This window comes from Ursus americanus, chromosome 12, assembly GCF_024610735.1.
Source record: "Ursus americanus isolate L20-20 chromosome 12, mUrsAme1.1.p, whole genome shotgun sequence".
Taxonomy (NCBI): Eukaryota; Metazoa; Chordata; class Mammalia; order Carnivora; family Ursidae; genus Ursus; species Ursus americanus.
Window position 1 is genome coordinate 21,643,946 of NC_142138.1, and position 21,229 is coordinate 21,665,174.

Sequence of the window (21,229 nt, forward strand, 5' to 3'; positions counted from 1 at the left end):
TTCTCTCAAATAAATAAATATATAAAGTGACTGTTGGATATAATAAGGGCTCTAATGGAAAAAGTAAACAACAATCAAGAGGTAAATAGTATAAAGCAGAGAAATGGAAACTCTAAGACAAAATAAAAAGGCAATGCTGGAAATAAAAATTTCTAGAGCAGTGTCAGGAATAACCAGCAATCCCTGTACCAAGGGATGAAAGATTACTCCAGACTTTGCTGTGAAAGAGAGGAGATGGCAAGGGGGTCAGCACTGTAGATACAGAAATCCTCAAGAAAAATTAGCAAATAAAATTCAGCAACATATAAAAAGAATTATATACCAAGGCCAACTGGGATTGATTCCAGGTATGCAACTTTGGGGTTGAATGGTGGGAATTGGTGATGAGTTAAATGTGGATTAGGAGCAAGGAGAAGAGGCTATGAACACATAGTGGTTTCTAGCTTGTTCACCTGGATGAATGGTAGTGCCATGAACAAGGACAAAAAAGTAGGGATGGGGAGGATAAGCTAAGAAGTGAAGGATGTGGGTTTAGTTTTGAATGGGGTGAGTTTAGAGTACTCCAGACACATACTAAGTGGACGTTGTCTGGGAACAGTTCAAAATGTGTGTCTGTACTATAGTTTGGAGATCATAAATGTACAAGTGATAGTGAAGGGATGGAATGAGTGCGATTGCCCACACCAAGTATGCAGAGATTAATCAACACCAATTCCACCTTGAACTAGGGATATAGCCCCAAGGCATAATATTAACAATGGGATGAAATAAGAGCAAAGGAGGATCCAGGGAGCAGGCAGAAAATGAACAATCAGAGAAATAGTAAGAGAACTAGAATAGAGAATTATTACAGAAGACAGAGAACTTAGGCCATTGGGAAGGTTTGATTATCAAAGACGGAAGTTGCACAGAGTATGAGTAAGATGAGTACTGAGCAAAGGCCATCTGTTAGTTCAATTTAGTAGACACCAGTAACGGTAGTGAGAGCAGTGTTAGTAGAGTTCAAGTCAGAATACACTGTATTTAAGGATGAACTGGGAGGCAGGGGGCAGAGAGGAATATACAGCAATGCACTGGTAATGTTGTGGTTCAACTGGGTGGGTACATAGGTTCCTTTGTATAACAAAGGATGTTATATTAAAAGTGATATTAGGGGACAAATTACAGCTTTAAGAAAGCACAAGTTAGAGCTGAGGAAGAAAGGATAGCAATAAAATATTACTCTTGAGATTTTCATTAGTGAAAGGAAAGAGTGAGAATGAAAGCTGATTGGGGTAGACTTGATGAAAGAGAAGTGCTGCAATGTGGAGACTTACCTATGCTAAATGGAAGGAACCAGTAGATGGAGACATCAAAGATAAGAGAGATAGGCAATGGTTGATATAGAATATGCTAGGGGGAGCACGGGGGTGGGGGTGGGGGGTGGGGATGAACTTTAGACAAGATTAGAAATCTCTTCTTTTGAGATGTGTAAATCCAAGGCAGAAAAGAATGAATATTTTGGAAGTGAGAAGAAGAGAAGTAGGAGAAAACTCATTTCCAAAGTCGCCACCGTCATTGGTTGTCAAATATTAGAGTGCATCAGAATTCCCTGTGATGAGGGAACAGAAGGCAAGCTGAGGACAAAGCAGAAACTGACGCCCTGCAACCCGCCCCCTCCCCGCCCCTGCCATGGGATGTACGTGACATTCCTCAGGCACCCCTGGCTGCCCAAAAGCTAAGGAAAAGAAAAACAATGGTTAACTAACAGAGATCACAGTCCTGCAAGAGCTGAGTCTCCCTCAGTTTACACATGTCCTAGTGATTTACAAGGAAGAAGCTTTCTTATCAATAGCCTAACTTCCAGAGAACCATAATTCAGTTTCCTGGAGCCCTAACATTACCATCCCCTCCATAAAATTGAGGAGGCTGAGGCAGAAGGAAATGTAAATAAAATGGAATTTCTTTTAAACCTGAAGCCCATTACAAGGACTTGTGATTATTCCTCCGGCAGACTCCCAACTGTCTTCGTGTTAGTGCTTCATTAGAGGGAGGGACAGCCTTGGCCTGACAATAGCAAGGCCTCCAATATCCTGTGAGTCTTCTTTAACATATGAAAGTACTTTCTCAACCTCCCTTTTTCCTCACCTCCTCCAACCCCATGGTATATAATCAGCCACCTCTCACAGCCCGGGGCAGCAGCTCTTTCTGCCCACGGGTCCTGTCCTCGTGCTTTAATAAACCACCAATTTTGCACCAAAGACGTCTCAAGAATTCTTTCTTGGTTGTCGGCTCCGGACTCCACCCCACTGAACCTCACCTGTATTCCACAACCTCATCCTCTGGAAGGCTTGTTGAGAACCAGATTGCTGGGCCCCGCCTTAGAACTGAGAGGTCTGGGATAGGGCTGAGAATATGTGGTTCTAACATGTTCCCAGAGGAAGTTTATGGAACCAAGCTGGGTACCACAATTTTGAGAATTCTGGCCTAGTTTTTCTCAATGAGGTAGGAGGTTAGTTCGTCTGCCAAGAGTAAGAGGAAGTGGACCTTCCACTTTCCTTTCAACCAAAGGCATACATTGTTCCAGATCACCAAGCGTGAGTTTTTTATCTGGGGGCATTTCTTTTTTCTATGCCAAGCCAACTGACCTGTGGTGGAATTAGGTATTAGGTAACAGTATTGCTTTAAGAATGCTTACGTCTTAATGATGCCATGAAAATATTGTCAGGTGCACTTTTAGTTGGATCGGAGGAAGGGTCAGAGATTTAAAAAAAAAAAAAAAGGAGGGAATCTTGTTTTCGAGTTTTCCTCATGATACACTTTTTCTTAAGAAACAGCCTGGCTTCTCCAGTGTTATTCCCTCAAAGAAGATTATAAATATCAGTTTGCTTGTCTCCCATCTCTGTTTGCCTGAAGGCTGTGCTTTGCTTCTGTAAATGTTTCAGTTGTGAACAGGATCATTCTATTTGGACATCTTTAAATGAGGTGTGGTGTCCTCCATGTTCACTGTCCCAGCTTTTACCTCCACTGGGGAGAGCGGTGCCATTTTCTCTGTGCTGGGTGAGGGCTAGAAGCAATTTCAAATGTTCTCATTATCACAGAGGGGGAAAGTGGTCAGTCAGCTGCGGTGGTGACTCAGAAACATGGAATGTGCTTTATTGTTCCTACAATGTGTCACAAGTTTGCAGTCTGATGAGGTTTTCAATAAAAATATTTTACACTTTTGAGCTGCTCTCAACTACAGATCTTAAAGCCCTGTTTTAGAGATCAGAATACCCACAGATGCTGTGTGCAAATGCCAGAGATTCAACAAAAGCTGGTGCGAGGATGGAAAATTGATGACACACATCTGTTTAGCTCCTACTAGGCTTTACCACCCACTGACGTTTTTTGGCTCCAGAAACTGTATTTGTGACTATGCACAAGTCAACAATTCACAAAGCACCCCCTGCCCCAGGGTCCCCATCTCAGGTATGTGAGATAATGGATGACGGTATTTAAAATCAAAAGTCATCCTTGCCACTCATCATTGCTTATATATTCTGTTATCAGATCAAAATTCTATTGGAAGATGGAAAGTGTGGGTTTTATGTAGAAAGTACTTAGGATCTAGCCTGTATGATTATATAATTGGTGTAATACTTTATAGTATAGACAATATTCTCACTATCATACATTAGAGTATATAATGTCCTTTCCAACTCCTATTTTATTTAGATTTCATTCCACAACAACCCTGTGAGGTGGGCATTATTTCTGAAGGTAAAACAAAAACAAAAAATGACTTCAAATAAAGTATAATCATTGGAAAAAAGGGTTTCATACTCAGAAAGAATTTATTTTTGATGTTTGATGGCTGACAGCTTTCAATTCCCCACCTCTCTCCTTTGTCTCACATCTAGGAAAGATAAAAAAAATATACACCCACCCCCTTAACCATAATAAATCCCTAAGCCACTTTCTACCTCCTTCTCAACTTTGTTTCATGGTAGGTAGAACCTGAGCTCTTCTCCTTGGGGAATCCTTTTGCTCTTTGCTCTGTGAATAGTAAACTTTATTTCATAGTTGTTATTCCTACGTGTCATTCATCCTGACATCCATAAATTCCCGGGCAGGAGCAGCCCAACATCCAGCAGGGGATGCTAGGTGCCCAGATAAAACAGGTTTCTTAGTGTTGGATAAGGTAATGGTGCTTTATTCCTTCAAACATGTGGTCCTTGCAGACAGCAACAATAAAGTATAGTGTTTAACTCATGGCTAAGAACTGAAAGATGAACAAGACATGGTCTCTGTTCTTCCCTTCAGTAGTAATAGCCCACAGAAGAGAAAGATGTTACGTTAAAAAAATCACAAAATAATGTCATTGGTGGTATGTACAAGACTGCGGGAATGCAGAAGAGTGAATGGCTCTTCCTCCTGGTTTGGGCAGTATATATGTAGCGACATAAAAGCATGAAAGAGAATGGAATGTTGAAAGAACTATATTCAGCTTTATTTGGCAGGAGAAAGGGGTGAGTGAGGTGAGATGCTGTTGGCCAAGGCCCTTGAAGGCTCTGCTGGTAAATTATCCTGAGGGTATCGGTGAGCTATTGAAGCGCTTTAAGAAAAGAAATAAAAGAGACTGTTCCTATTTTAAACGGTTAGCTTTGATGGCAGTGTGGAAGATAGATTTGCGTGGAGACAGAATAGTAATTTAGAAGGACACAGCTTATGTCCAACGAGTGGTGATGGATGAGGGAGCAAAAGGCAAGCTGAGGACAAAGCACAAACTGACCACCCCCCCCCCCAGGTGGGATTTTTGTGGAATTCCTCAGGCACTCCTGGCAGCCGGAAAGCTAAGGGAAAGAAAAACAAATGGTTATCATATGGAGATCGCAGTCCTGCGGGGCAGGAGACTCCTTCCGTTTGTACATGTCTTAGTGATTTTTTTAAAAATATTTTTTATTATATTATGTTAGTCACCATACGGTACATCCCTGGTTTCTGATGTAAAGTTCGATGATTCATTAGTTGCGTATAACACCCAGTGCACCATGCAATACGTGCCTTCCTTACTACCCATCACCAGCCTATCCCATTCCCCCACCTCCCTCCCCTCTGAAGCTCGCAGTTTGTTTCCCAGAGTCCACAGTCAAATGTCTTAGAGATTTACAAGAAAAAAAAGCATTCTTATCAATAGCCTAACTTCCAGAAAGAAATGTAGATAAAGATGTCCTTATAACCTGCAGCCCATTGACAGATACTTGAGGCAGGCAGAGTATAAAGTTCCTCCCGGAAGCTCTGAACTGTCTTAATGTTAATGCTTTGCTAGAGGGAAAAACAGCTTTAGTTTGATTGTTATTGCAAGGCCTCAGATATCCTGTGAGTCTTCCTTAGCATATGAAAATCCTTTTGGAACTTCTCTTATCTTTACCTTACCCAGCCCCAAAGTATATAATCAGTCACTCCTCACAACCCCAGGGCAGCAGCTCTTTCTGTCAAGGGTCCTGTCCTCCTGCTTTAATAAAACCACCGTCCTGCACCAAAGACTTCTCAAGAATTCTTTCTGGGTTGTTGTCTCCTGAATTCACCCCACCAAACCTCACCTACATTCAAAAACTACATCAGTGATAATGCCTGAGTCAGGACAAAGGCAAGGCAAATGGTCAGAGGAAGACGAATGTACCAGGTACTGTTCTAGGAGGTGGGGTATAATGGAAAAAAGGACAGAAATTCTGTGTTTATGAAGTTTGCATTCTAATGGATATAGGAGAGAGAATGCCCTAATACCCATTCTTCTTTCCAGCAGTAAGAAAACTCTGGAGTTGTAACTGAGCACATGGCCACCCAGGAAATAGACCACTTTTCGGCCTTTCTTGCAGGTGGAACCTAGGTTCTGGCCAGAACATGCCTTGAAATTAAGAGCCATTCTTCTCCTTCCACTCTCCCCTTTTCTGGTAGCTGGAATGGCCGTGCAGTGGTGGGATTTCTTGCACCTTGTGGCCCAGGTGAGACCACAGGGCTGATGACGTGGCAAAACCAAAGGGCCCTGAGCATGTGACAAGGTCATGGAAGTGGCCACACTAGAGTGGGTTTGAATGTGAATTAAATACAATTCTATTGTTTTGGGCTTCTGTCTGCTACAGCAGCTGATACGATAATAAGTAATACTGGGAGATGATTATAGTGGAGGTTTACATAAAGAGGGTGCCCAGATTATGACTCCCACAAAGCAGTCATCTAAAAGTATGGGTAAATTATATACAAGTGTGTTGTATACAGCTGAATCTGTTAAGCTTAACATATTACCCAAAATAAGTCCTAGCTGTACTTTGCATGCAAGGAAGAGGTTTACTAAATGCCCAAGCTAGCCAGTCACTTGCCCCTCAGACAAGAGAGACCTACTTGTGCAAGGAATTTACACTTGGGTGTGCCAGCCAGTGTGATGAAAGGGAGACTGGGAGCTGAGTATCTCTTCATTATGTCTTCTTCTCATTTGATGTACTTCATTATGTCATCTTATTATCTGTTCTGCTTATGAATCCTATCTCAAGTAAATTGGTTAATTAATAGATAAAGACATGAGTCTGTTTATTGAAGTGCAAGCTAATTACAGTAGTGATTATAATAATTAACAGAAACCTATAGGCTGAAACAGTTGTGGGGAAGGAAGCAAACAGGGTAATCTGACTTTTAAAAAGTAGTGTTTTGGATATGGGTACCGTGAATTGTAGGGGTAGAGTGGAAGCAGAGACTATTGCAGGACGGTGATTTGAAGCAGGATGACACCAGAGTGGATGGAGAGAAGTGAAAGAATTTGTGTTGTTTAGAAGGAGAATGATAGGACTTGCTGCAGAATACATGTAGAGGTCTGGGATAGGGAGAAATCGAAACCCAATGCTATGCTTTTGGCTTGAGCAGCTGGGTAAATAGTGGTGCCATTTGTTGAAATTGGAAACAACTGGAGAAAAATTTGGCTGGGGGCGGGGGATGGGGGGGGCGTAAACCAAAAAACCTATTTTATTTCCGGAGAACTTGGGCAAAAGTTTCCAAGGGATCTCTTATGCTCCATTGGTTCCATAGCCAAGTCAGGCTCTTAAATTGGTTATAGCAGTTGTGAGCCATCGAAGAGGCTGGCCCTGGGTGCCATCAGGGGAGTGTTAAACTCTAACAGCACATCATTAGTCTACTCTTTGTTACCTTGACCAAGAATCAGTATTACCTGACTTCCAGCTGTCCCTGAGGATGAGCAAGGAACTCTTTAGTTCAGCTGTAATGTAACTCTCTCTTATACATTCCACCCACCTGACTCTTGGTCAAGGCTTCTCAATTATACATTGCTCATTATCATTCTTTTTCCTGAATCTTTTGCGCCATTTATGGAACAACAACAAAGCAAAAATACAAATACTAAGATATGAATTATTTGTTTCATCCAATAGAGTATAGGTATTGCTTTAAGGAAATATTTAAGTTTTCCAAATAGCTAGCACAGATGTTTGTAATCATGCACATATTCATCAAGCCTTTTACTTCTGTTCATCACCAAAATGTGAATTTCATCTAAGGTATCAACAGATTGAGTAATATAAAGATTAATTGATTGTCAAGTAAACCTAGTTCCTCCTCTGGCCGATCAGCTTCCATTGAAAGAACAACATGTGGGGGTTTTAATTTAATTTCCCAATACACTTGATCATTGATATCAGTGTTATGATAGTTTTTTTTTTTAAAAAATCAAATTATTTTTACTAATTACTTCATTGTTGTACCAAATAGTAGTTACATTATGAATTAGGCTAAGATCATTACAGAATGTCAGTTAGAATTAACTTCCCGGCAAGAGTGGCCCTTGCTTACGTAACAGATTGTCATGAATAGGAGTATAAATTTAAGGGCCAGATCTCAGTAAGTTCTGATTTCAAGGCTTTTACTGACATAACCATATGTGCCCCATTTCATACTATAAGATTGCACTGATTGCCTTTTGTTTTAAGTGATACCTATTTTCCCCTAATCTGTAAAATTCTAGTTAATTGTTCTACATTTCCAAGTCCAACCAACTGCACTATTTGATTTTTTGTTATGCATAGGGACTCGGCAGTTAGTGAGCACCTAAACAAACTATGTTCACCATTTAAGAATTTATTCCTTGTACTTTTGCTACCAACACCCTGGATGAGTCCTTTAGATACTTCTGCTTCCATCTGAAGGAACATACTTAACAGTCCCTCTTTGGTTAGCATGCGTGCTGCTTCCCATATTTGTACCCTCGTAGGTTAACTATCTGTTAAGTTTTTATCCATTTTTATAAAGCTGTGTTATCTGTCCAGGTCACTTGCTGTTCTTTTCCTTATTCCTGAGACAGCATTCCTTTTAAGCAGCAACTAAAGGCCAATATATCTTTTTCCTTAGGATGACTCTTTGTATTGTGGTCAAATTTGACTTGTCTTATAACTTAGATCTGTGCCAGCTTTCCCAGTATTCATTTAGAGCATTTTGGCCAGTGCTAGCTCCTTGAACAAACGTGTTATTATCATAGAATGTGTATTGCTTAACTACAGGTTGAATATGTGTTTTGGAAGCAACAATGTTGCATTCCCCATGTAGGTACTAGTAATCACCAAATATATTTTGTTTGAGTATGTGCATTTTTAGGTGGAGGTCCAATACATTATTAGATTTTTGAAATGTTAAGAATTACTTCTCAGATAATTCCTTTACTGCTTATATTGATATTATGCCTGTTACTCAGTGGATCGATCACTCATTCCTCAAGTATTTATTGCCATGCTATTTTCCAAGATTGTGAGTATAGGAGGAACATATTTCTGTGAAAAAAAAAAATGATGGCCTTGGGGCATTGTCAAGCAATGGGAAATATTAGTCTTAACTCAGGAGCAAGATTAGGTGTTGAGATGCTGATTTGTAAGTCTTGAGAGATAAAATGGTAGTTGAATTTTTTATAGATAGGGAAATGGAATCCCCAGAGGAGTTTCTAGAATGAGAAAAGGACATTTGAAAGGAGTGGGAAGACAAAGACGAGTGAAGACAATGGAGCATGAACAACCCTGACAGTACAGGAATAAGGAGACCTGAGTTAGGAAAGATGGAGCTGGTAAGGTTTTTGTGCTGCAGATAAGTCAAGTAAAATAAGGGCAGGGAATGTGAATTGAGTTTGGCAATTAGATGAAGTTGTAATGACTTCCCGTTAATCCACTTTGAGCTCTATGAATCTAATGGTCAAGGTTCTCAGATGGGGGACACTCCTACATTATGTAGTACTGCTAAACTTAAAGTGATAGCTGCTATCTGGTCACTTTGGTTTCCTTTTGTCGGTAGACCAGTAAGCAAAAAAGAAGTTGCCATATTGACAGGGTTAATGGACTCTACTCATCAAGAGAATATAAAGCTAGTGCTAACTAATGGAGATAGGAAGCACAAACACCCCAAACAGGTCACAGAGTAATGAATGGTGAGCAAGGCCACTTATAGTTCTCTACCTTGCTTCCCTGACACACATATATTCTCCTACCTGAGGCTATATAACCATGTAATGGTGATTGGTTTAGAGTGTATACCTCATCCTAGAGGATAATGCCCCATCCTACGATGGGGTCGTCTCCACACTGGCACCTCAGTTGCCACTTTGAGTCCATTATTTTCCTTTCTAATGGAACTTCTAGATGGTGTAGTGGTAGTAGGATCCATTTGCCCCCCAGTTATTTGCTTTCTACCTTTTCTCCTCTGCTGTGAAATGATCCCTTGGTCCAAGATGATATTCTGTAGGATTCCAATCTGGTCATCATATACTTTAATCCTTGGAGAGTGGGCTGGCTGAGATATTGTGGGTGCGAATGGCAAACCCAGACCAAGAATGTATGTTTGTCCTGACTAGATTAAACACAGCTTTTTCCTGGGTGAAAAGTGTCCTTTGTAATCAATTTGCTACCAAGTGGCATGTTAGTCTCCTTGAGGGATGATCTCTGCATTGCTCTCTGTTGTTGATAGGCCCAATAGTGAGCAGCAGTAGTTACCAGAGAAGCTTTCAAAGGGAGGAGTCCATTATGCTGTTAGAGCCACTCATATTCTCTATCTCTACCACTCTGGCCACTCTGTTCATAAGACCAATGATGAGTCTACAAGGTGCCCAAGTACAGAGACTGGCTGACATTTACTGGCCAGGTTGTCCTTGTTTTTAAGGTTTCTTCTGCAGTGGGTTCTCTCTGGTTGACATGAACATGTCATAGGACAATTTCCACACTTGGCACCTACTCCCATAGGCCCATCCACTTGCCTCTTACCCAGACCTTCTTATACCTAGTCTTCAAATCTTGCTTGTTCGAGGGCCCTGATCAGTCAGCCCAGTCATTAGACCATATAGCCCAATGCCAGGTCACTTCTCTTTTTCTTTCCTTAATTGTTATTTTTCAGGACTACTCTGAGTGTAACAGCAATTTATTTTCAGCTTACACCCACATACTCCAGTACCCCATTCATGTACCAATCTTGAACTTTTCCCTTCTTTATCAGCAGGTGACAGAAAAGCCTCTGTGTGTGCATAGGTGTGAAATAGGGGAGAAGCATGGCTGCAGCAGTGACAGATGACATGGGGATTAGGGACATATTTGTGCAATTCTCTTATACTCTCTGGACCTGCCCAGATTTGATCCCAGATGTGTTGTATCCCTATTATGGTGGATTGCTGCTGGGGTCACCTGACCTTATGACTTGTTGGGTCTGTTAGTATCACTGGTGTGCTGGTAAATGTTTCATAATCATCTCTGAAAAATACCACCCTAGTCTGTAGCATTTGCTGAGTTTTGTGATATAAATATTCCCACCATGGCTGATTTCAAGCTGCCAAAATAAGGTCACAGGGAGATGTGCTGGTATAAACTCTCTCTAGCACATCACTATATCCAGCTGGTGATAGAAGTTTTGGCCACTTGATGTCACTTGGGGTCCCATGGTTTGATGTTCAGTTTTTCCTAGGGCCCAATGTCATGGTAGGAGTGGTTTGTTAATAGCTTATACTTTTCTGCCACAGATGTCATAGCTTTGCTCTAGAACCCCTGGAATGTGTACTGTACGTAATATATTTTGCTACCACAAATAATTCTAGTACTATGAGCGATGTGGACCAAGCAACAATGCTAGACCTTATGCAGAACTTTTCCTTGCCTTGGGCTCCACTCAAGACTGACATCTGACAAATCAGTCATATCAGTATTTTCAACATTCATTTTCAAGCTGCCTCTTAGACCTAAAGAAGCCTCCGAAGCGTTCTGGTTCTTTTTTAGTGCTAGGAGTTGCAAAGCAATAACTTCTCCTTTACTTCTGAATATCCCAAGATGTCCAGACCACTGGACCCCTAGAAACTTTGCCTATGTATCAGGCTCCTAAATCTTTCTGGGTTTCGTCTCCTTCTAGAACATGCATGTCTTTCTAAAGTGTCCAGAACACTTGCTACTTCCGGCTCATCGGGTACAACGAACATGACATCATCCATATAGTGGGCCGATGTGATTATCTGTAGAATGTCCATCTGGACCGAAAGCTCTTCTGACAATATTATGACAGAGAGCAAGAGAATGGACGTAGCTGTGGGGCAAGACTGAGTGTGCACTGTTTTCTCTCCATGTGAATGTGAGCTTCTGATTCTTCTTCCTACCAAGTAGTCAAGACTATTAATCTGCTTTGGTAAGTATACCACATCTGGTAAAGCAGCTGTAACTGAGCTGAATGCTTGGTTAACTTGTGGTAGTCGATTATAATCAACTTCTGTAGATTGTTTAGTTTCCACAGGGACAAGGCTAGTATATTAATAGGGTTCTACTTGGGACCACCTCTCCTATATCCTTTAAGATTTTGAGAGTGGCACTGATTTTTGTTATCCTTTTGAGATGCTATTGTGGGGTGAACTGTATCCCCCAAAAGATGTTTTGAAGTCCTAACCCCTTGTACCTGTGAATGTGACTTTATTTTGAAAGAGGGTCATTGCAGATGTAATTAGTTAAAATGAAGTCATGCTGGAGGAGGGTGGGCCCTGAATTTAATAGGACAGAGGTCCTTATAAGAAGATGGAAATTTAAACACAGATACAGATATTCAGGGAAGATAGATACAGGGGAGACAAACTGAGGCAGAGACTGGAGTTACGCTGCCACAAGCTGAGGCATGCCTGGGCGCTGCCAGAACTGGAAGAGGCAAAGAGGGATCCTCCCTTAGAGGCTTTGGAAAAGCATGGTCCTGCTGACATCTTGATTTCAAACTTCTAGCCTTTAGAAGTGTAAGAGAATACATTTCTCTTTTTTAAAGCCACCCAGTTTGTGATACTTGGCTATAGCAGACCTAGAAAACTCATACAGATGTGATATAAATATTTTTTAAAAAATTATTGTCCTCCTGGAGGGATGGTAAGAGTACTTTCAGGATCCTCCTTATGGCTTTCCTACAACAACGGCTCTGACTTTATATTCAGAGAACAACGTGAGAGTTCTGCCAATTGCTGAGTATATTCTTTCCAATTATATGTTTGGAAACCAGGGAAATGACCATGACCATCAATACTCACTATAAGATAAACGTAGCTGAAACTCAGTTTCTTAGCTGATTTCCACATACCTCTACTCTTAATGACAGGTTGTGATGGTGTTTGGGATCTTTGGCTGTCAGTTCAATCTGTATTTGGTAGTTTTGGAAGATCTGAGTAATCCACAGAGCCAGCTGTGATATTGCAGGATCCTTCCTTTTCTTTAGTTGATGTGTTCTGGGTCAGAGGACTGGGTATGTGAACATAGCTCTTCACTGGGGGTGGCTGACCTCAAACTCTTGCTTGTGTGTTCTTGATCCTCATTGCATGTATGTGTGTATACGTGTACATAGACACGTACATATGTACCTTCTTTGGCTTAATATCTATCTTGCTCCTAAGGATGTAATGTTTTATAAGCCATTTCCATAAATTTCTGTGGGTCAGGCCTTGCTGACTCATTCTGGACTTGCCGCAGTTTCTAGTAATTCTGTCTACATTCCTTCTAAGGGTCTAAGGGGTATATGCCTGCCAGTAATGTCTGCTATTCTTGGAATCTATCATCCCCACTGCTATTAGGGAATGAAATACTAAATAATATCTCCTGTCGTTATTCCTAGCCTTTTGAATGATGTGATGTCTTTCTAACCACTCTGCCTTGATAGAGGGAGTGTCTCCTGTGGCTTCCTAAGGAACAGGGTCAGCCACAGGGTTTTTGCCTGATAGAGTGGACCTTATGCATGAGTCTCTGAGCTTTTAAACCCTTCCTCCGTACTTTGATACAGCAATTGTGGCATCTCTGTTGTTTAATATAGGCCTTTGCCTTTTGCAAGTGTTCAGGGGCATCGGGACCTTTTCTGGGGTATTAAATCCTCTATCACTGGAAATTACCACCATAATGACAACTTTCCCTAATTCAGCTTTATTTCCTGTTTCCTCGTGACCTAGCCCCACCAGGAACCATTCCTATTTCCTGATGGTAGCATATCCAGGTTGGGATTTTTTTAGGAATATACTTTCTCTTTTGCTTTAGCTGGCTCAGCACTTCCTAAATCAGTTTATACTGAGATTTGACTTTAGTTATGAGCCAAGAGAGGAGGTGAGGCAAATCATGAAAAGTGCAAGAAATATCTTCTAAGGCACTTGCCTCATTTAAGGCCTTTGTAAAATTTCAAGCATGTGTGTATGTGTGTCTTGTTCTATCTTCTGATAAGGGGGAACCTGTCATTTCTTTAGGTCCATAGGATTCAGAATTTGAGGGCTCTGGATTTGAGATCTTTTTTTTTTTTTTTTGAAAGAGCGAGAGCAGGGAGGAGCGGAGGGAGAGAGAGAAAGAGAGAGAGAGAGAGAGAGAGAGAGAGAGACTCTCAAGCAGCCTCCACACCCCAGCATGGAGTCCGATGCTGGGCTCGATCTCACAACTGTGAGATCATGACCTGAGCCAAAATCATGAGTTGGGTGCTTAACCAATTGAGCCACCCAGGCGCCCCAGGATTTGAGATTTCTAACTGTGTCTACACAGACAACCCCTTCTAAGTGTCAGGTTCCCACCTCTTCGGTTTTAGGGCCCTGAGTTTGTGTAAGAGAGTTGCCTAAGCTGGGATTCAGCCTCTCCTGAGGCTCTGCTAACAATTCAGTCCTGTCCCTGTTCTGCTGTAGCTGCTGTCCAGCTGCAGGAGCAGAAATGCACTCTAAGTGCTGCCGTGGAGTCCCTCTTACTGTCACACTTTGATTAAAATTGTTCATTAATAGACCTTAGCCTACCATTTTCTCTCTTCAATCAGTGGTACCTAGCAACAAATAACCAATTACACAGTTCTTATAGTTATTATTTTTTCATTCCTCTAAAACACCCAGGATGTTTTTCCAGCTATTGTGGCCCCTTCCACCTGTATCCCATCACAGGTTGTCAGATGGAAGCCAGAAGAACGCTGTAACATTCCAGGAACTACCCACATTTTGCTTATTTGCTGTGATGGGATTCTCACTGACATCTAGCCAGAAAATGGTCTAATTCTAAGGTTCCCATATTCAGAGTCTGCTTCCTGGGAACACTTCTGGGATCAACTGTCTTAAATTGGATCCCTTAGAACAAACCTGAGATAAGGGTTCTTGTTTAAGTGCTCATTGGGAATATGCTTTCATTAAAAGCAGCGGGGGGTGGGGGGAACAGACCAGGGCAAGAAAAACAGCAAGCATGAATGTGGTCTCAATAGAGATTAGCTTCAGTCTGATCCCACAAGATACTCCAGAGCATAAATGACATGACAAAGCCAGTCTCACATTGGGGCAAGTGGGCTGAATTTTTGTATTCCAATGCTAGCAGGTCATCGGCTGAGTCAACTCTGGTTGGGGTGGGAAGAAGTGTAGCTTCTCGAGCAAGGAGCTCCCTTTCGGTCCAGGGCAATCCTCTGTATTTATCTCCAACAATCACAGCAAATAGGGAAGGGTGTACCAGCCAGCGGAGGGGATGTGGGCAGAAACCGACAGCATCCACCGCAACAATGTAGAGCTATTATGAACTGCAATCATCAGCAAATTTTTTGAGTTATTCTGTACCTAAGGTAAAAAATGTATTTCTTTAAACTGTTTAGAAATCTACTAGGCTTCAGTAGGAAGGTTGTATTTATCATTCTTTCTTTTTAGTGGGATTACACTCAATCCCACTGATTATAAAATCCAGATATCTAATTCACCGTCTTTGACAAAGGACTCTCACGCCAATGAGATCTCCCCTCCTGGTCTTCCGTCAACACTTAGAGTCCCCAAATTGTGGGAATGCTATTTCCCACTGTGGCCTTGGTTTATTTCATCAGTTTTCCCTTCCCCTTTTACCTTTATTTTTACTATATAGCGTTTGGAGTGAGAGATTACAAGAACAAGTTCTTTCAGATACATTGTCCCATTTGGAATGGCCTTTTTACTTTCCATGTGCAAGTGAAAATGTCTCTATACTAGTATACGTTGTTTCTGAAAAGGGGACAATATGTAAAAAAGTAAAGATGAAAAGGATGATCCAAAATGAAGGTACCAATGGTTGAGAATGAGGTTTTTATTTCCTATTTTTTCAGTGTGAGTTTGGGAATATGTGTTTTTTTTTTTTTTGCCAGAAAAAAAATGTATAACTTCAGCTCAGGGCTTCAGTGTTCCTGAAAGGTTTGTAAATCAATCATTGTCTCCCCAGTTGGCAAAAAGCAGTATATGATTAGAACCATCCTGTTCTGTATTAGAACCAACCAAAGCTCGGAGAACACTGTGGAATAAGTAGCCTGTGCCCCGTAAACACCAGAAAAATGGTGGTGCATACTGAAGTGTTTTGAAAACTGAAAACTCACATAAAAATGAGGCATTCTGGCCGCTTTAAATTAACCTCTCCAAAGTCTGTACTAAAGTTGTATTCACGTTACATCCTTTTTCACCCCTGATGTAAATCCCTTGTTGCAGCCTGAGATTCTTACTCCCGTTTGCTGCAATCCCCTTTTTATTTTCTCTTCCTGAGGGGTCAGAATTTCACCCATTCAAATTCTGGTTTGAATCCCCGCTGTGGGAAACAAGTTCTGATACTCCATGATTTGACAACAGAGTGTGCATCTCGCTGCGGGGAAAACATGCCAGAAACCTGTGGGCCTCACTCTTGTCTACTGAGATTCTCCTGCCTGAGGGCAACTCCTTTCCTTAGGATGGTGTCCTCCAAGTGTGGTTGCCAAGCCAGAGTATTAGCATCACTCACGAACTTGTTAAAAGGAAAGTTATTGGCTCCAATTCAGTCCTATTAAACTAGAGACTCTGGGTATGAGGCCCACCGTCCGTGTTTTGATAAACATTCCTGGTAATTCTGAGACCTTGCTAAAGTTGGAGAATCACTCTCTGAGGGACTCTCTTACTGATCACCTTTGATACCATTTTTCTGGTCTCCAGGAGTGCTCCCTCATTTAGCGTGCAAGCCAAATCAACCCTTAGTTGCCAGGGGACAGTTGGAACATTTAAACTAACTTTCCTAATGGTTTGTCCGTAATAAAAGGGAAATGAATTTCTAGAGTAAAATATAATTAGACACAGTGATTCATAAAATATAGAAATGTGTTACAGTGGTTTAAAGCACCAGTTTTATAGTCAGACAAACTATAAACTTTGAATCCAGCTTGTTCCTTAATCATGTTGGTATTCAGGCTCTGCATCTGTTACATGATGATAATAGTAAAACCTGCCTTTTAGAGCTGTAGTAAAAGTTAAGTGAGGTGAAGAAGGTAAAGCAATTAGCAGAGCTCGTGAATCATGATGCATGGTGTTCAGTGAATGGTAACAAACTGTATCTTGCTTAGTCATCATCAGTACATAGCCCCTGTTTGCAGTGGATCTCAGGGATGAGTCTCAGGCCACCTCCACAGGGCATGGAACGTTTTCATCCTTGGAATTCAGAGCATCCCTAAGCATGTCTGGGGTCCTTGGAGACTAGGCCAAAAGAAATGCCGGGATTCTCTCTCCTGTATCTGAATCCCATAGTCCAAATTCCAGTTCATGGTCTCAGCACCCTCCTATTAACTAGGCTATTGTTTTTGGGAAACATCAGGCCCATCCCCACCATTTACAGGGCTTGGAGCAAGAGTACAAATTAAAGGCCCACACAACATATATTTATAGTCATAATTTACAGAGCAAGCTAAAAAATGTTTTATCCTCTATAGAGGCAGGATAACAGCCCCCACAGTCCCTGGAACCTGCGACTGTTACCTTACATGGTAAAGGGACTTTTCAGATGTGATTAAGTTAAAGACCTTGAGATAGGGAGATTATCCTGGATAATCTGGTCAAGTGTAATCACCAGGGTCCTAGGGTCCGTGTAAGACAGAGGCAGTAGACTCTAAGGAAATGTGACAACAAGCAAAAGTTGGAGTGCTTCCGTGCCTTGAGCGAGGAATGCAGGCAGCCAGTAGATGACAGAGGAAGCAAGGAAATAGATTCTTTCCTGGAACCTTCAGGTAGAATGCAGCCCTGCTGACCCATTTTGGACTTCTGAGCTTCAGAATTTTTCGGGTAATACATCTGTGTTGTTTTAAGCCACTAAGTTTGTGATAATTTTTTACAGCAGCGTGAAGGAGTCCATAACACTCCTGCTTTCATAACAATGAAATAAAAAAAAATGTGGACGTATGCTTTTATAAGATTGCATAGTAGCAGAATAGCAATGATGATTGACTTTAGGGATTATTTTGTGTAGTGAATGGTCTGTGACTGACCCAGTGATATTTAAATGAATAATAAAATGAATTCCTTAATTATTTTTATTTCAATTCATTTATTTTTCTTGCCTTTATTTCAGTGTAATTATGCATTATATTGTTCAGAGAACTTGTTTTTAATAGACAGGATTGCTAAATCAGATCACCTTTCTTGAATTATTGTAAGTTACCTTACAATTTGGAGAAATTTGGCTTTACTAGGGCAGTAGCAACAGAATTGTCATTAGAACTTTCAAAGAATACTTAGATTTAGAAATAAACTCTTAATTTATACATCTTGTTTACATATTTTAAGGGGATAACATTTGATAAACTATTATGGCTTCAGGAAAAAAAACCCCAAATATTTAATTTAAGCAAATAGATTACCGTCTAATATAGATGTGTTTTCTGACATTTATAAAGTAATTTCTAGATGCGTAGAGTTCTACTTAAATTCTTTTTTTTTCTAATTTTTTCAATCCTGGGATATTAAAAGAAAATATAAAAAAATAGAAGTACGATGCTTGATTTGTTCAAAACTTTCACTTCAGCTGAAGTTATAGGATGACCCGGGGTGGCCAGAATATAGTCTCAGGTTTATTTGTACACAAATCTTCTTCATTGTTACACAAATATTTTTATCTTCTTTTTCTATTTTTTTTTTTTTTTTAGTATTTATTGGCATGTCACTTTGTTGCATATCTCACATGCAGTTGATTTTAATTTGGAAAAATTTCTAAAAGAAATTTAAAAATGCTTTTTATTCTTTTAAAAGTGAAGTAGCCAAACCCATATCTGTGTTTGTGTTCTTGTAAAGCTTTTGCTAAATCATTGATAGCGAGTAAGCAATAATTCATATTAAATAATGATGAATTATTCCAAATTTAAAATTAATTACATTTCTACCAACATCCCAATTTGTTCCTACTTGAGGATATTCTGTCGTTTTGCTTCTTTTTAGGCATCCTTTATCATGTTTAAATAAAATGTTAAATAGCATTTCATTTTGCATTCCCATCATGTTCCAACTGTGGTTTTAAGGAAAAATTTGATAAGTATCTTATTAAGATGTTTTATTTTGGATAGACCTGTACAATATTGTATATTTGAATTGCTCATGGACAGTCATCATTAACAGCCCAGTTGTGACTGTATCTTCTAGTAAGAGAGTTAAACCATGCACTCACTGTACCAGGCACAAAGAGTGCTTCTGGAATTTTGGCCAAAATTCTGTTTTGAAAAAACTTTTCTCTTGCCAACTATTTAGAACCAATAGCATAGACCTATCCTCAATAATATTTCAAATTATTTAAATAAATTGGAAATATATTTGATATTTTCAAGAATTTTATTCATTTTATTAAATACTTTATGAAAATAAAACTTAAAAATTCTAGGGTTCCATGTCTATCTGGTTGCCAGTGTAAAAAAATCTGTATCACACTTCATGTATTTTACATCTAGGTTTCCATATATGCCAATTTATTGTTAATAAAGATTGTTTAATATCATAGAATATTCCATAGTTTCTATGTGCAGCTGTTGAAAATACTGCCCCAGTTTGTGAGTACCTTGGGCACCATGAGCAGGAATGGAGAGAAGTGAGAAAATGGGTGCTTGGCATGGCTGGAAAATGATACAGTATAAGAGCCTCTAGGGATTCATTCTGTATGAGAGGATCTGTTTAAGTAATTTATCTTTTCTTTTACTTAAATCCTTCCCCGTACTCTGAAGCTATGTCTGTCTCTATGTCCGTCACAGACTGTAAACCTTTAAGTACTAAGACATAATGAGCTTGTATTTTGAGCGCTAGGACAAGAACTAGAGAGAAGTGCTTCTCTGGGGCATGGAGTTTATGAACTACCCTCTGGAGTTGAGCATGGTACTCAGTGGGGCAACATCCACCCTTTTAGGAGATACTCTATTCTCTACTCACAGGAATTTGTCTTCCCCCTATTGTCTGCAGAAATTGATGGTGGCAACAAAGGCAGAATTCATTACTCCAGAACAACATAACGAGCCACGTGGCACTTCTATGCAGTCTAACACACACACACACACACACACACACACACACACACACACACGGTGAAGAAGAATTTAAGTAAGTTGCTCAAGCTTGTACTAGTAACAGTGAGACTCAGGATTCAAGCCCAGGTGGGCTTAACATGAAGCTTGTTCTAGTACTCCAGCCTCTTTCCTTAAGAGGAGTATTTATACTTCTTTCTCTCATTTAATCATCTAGCATCTTAACCATACCTTTTGTCACTCAAAACCAGTTCATGCTTTGCTTCTTTGGCGAAGGCCTCTCGATCCCCTTTGAACTTTGTAAACATAATTCTGATGTTACAAAGAGCACACAATTTAGTCATCCTTTGGATTATATGCTAGTTATCCTACTGATGTTTGAGGACAAGGAAGGTTTTTTTTTTTTTTTTTTTCATTTCTGCATTTCTGAGACCTAACAGAGTGCCTGGAATCTATTAGGAGCTGAACAAATAATTTTTAACTAAGTTTAATAGGACAATAAGAAAGCTGTTGATTTTAAAAAAAGAAATCGACCACCACGGGAATTCAGCAAATGTAGAATCTAAGTTCTGGGGATGACATTCAGAAGGCACTCAAATGTCTTCAGGTTCCAGACTGATTAGATGCTGGGATATTTTAAGAGGAATCCTGAGACAGTTCCACGATTCTCTTCAGTAGTTTATTCAGATAGGGCTGTTTGATACTGTCAGCAATTTCTTCCTGATATTTCACCTGAAGCAGTACTTCTGAACGACGTGCAGCAGCTCTGAGAGCGTGGCCATAATTGCTGAAGTTTCATTCTGACTCCTGGGGTATATTTTAAAGATTGAGAATATTAAACTCAGCACATTTTAAAGAGCAGTATTTTTAGTTTCTTGAGCAAACGGTCCTGTTTTAATTCAGGAAACAAAAGGTGTAGGTTTAACCAGCAGTGATAGTACCTTACTGTTTCCTCTGTAAAGATTTTCCACCAACCATTCTCCTTTGCAAGCAGAATGTTTCATCCCTTCCTTCCTCCATGTTCTCAAAGCCATTTCATTGAAAACGCACACATGTATGTCCGCAGGCACACACATATACACACAGAGTATCATATCACATAGAAATGCTATTTTATTTTATTCTAAATTTTTTTTAATTTTTAATTTTTAATTTAATTTTTAAAAAAAGATTTTCCTTATTTGAGAGAGAGACAGAGAGAGAACACAAGCAGACAGAATGGCAGGCAGAGGGAGAGGGGGAGCAGGATTCCCCCCATGCAGGGAGCCTGATGTGGGGCTGGATCCCAGGACACTGGGATAATGACCTGAGCCGAAGGCAGACTCTTAGCCAGCTGAGCCACCCACGTGCCCCAGAAGTGCTATTTTAGATACGGATGTAGAAAGAAATACAGATTGTAGTGTCTTGAGTTTCTGAAGATTTTTCTCCCTTGTGATTCTTTGGTGACTGTCCAGTGACATAGAGACTTCCCAGTAAATGTTTATGA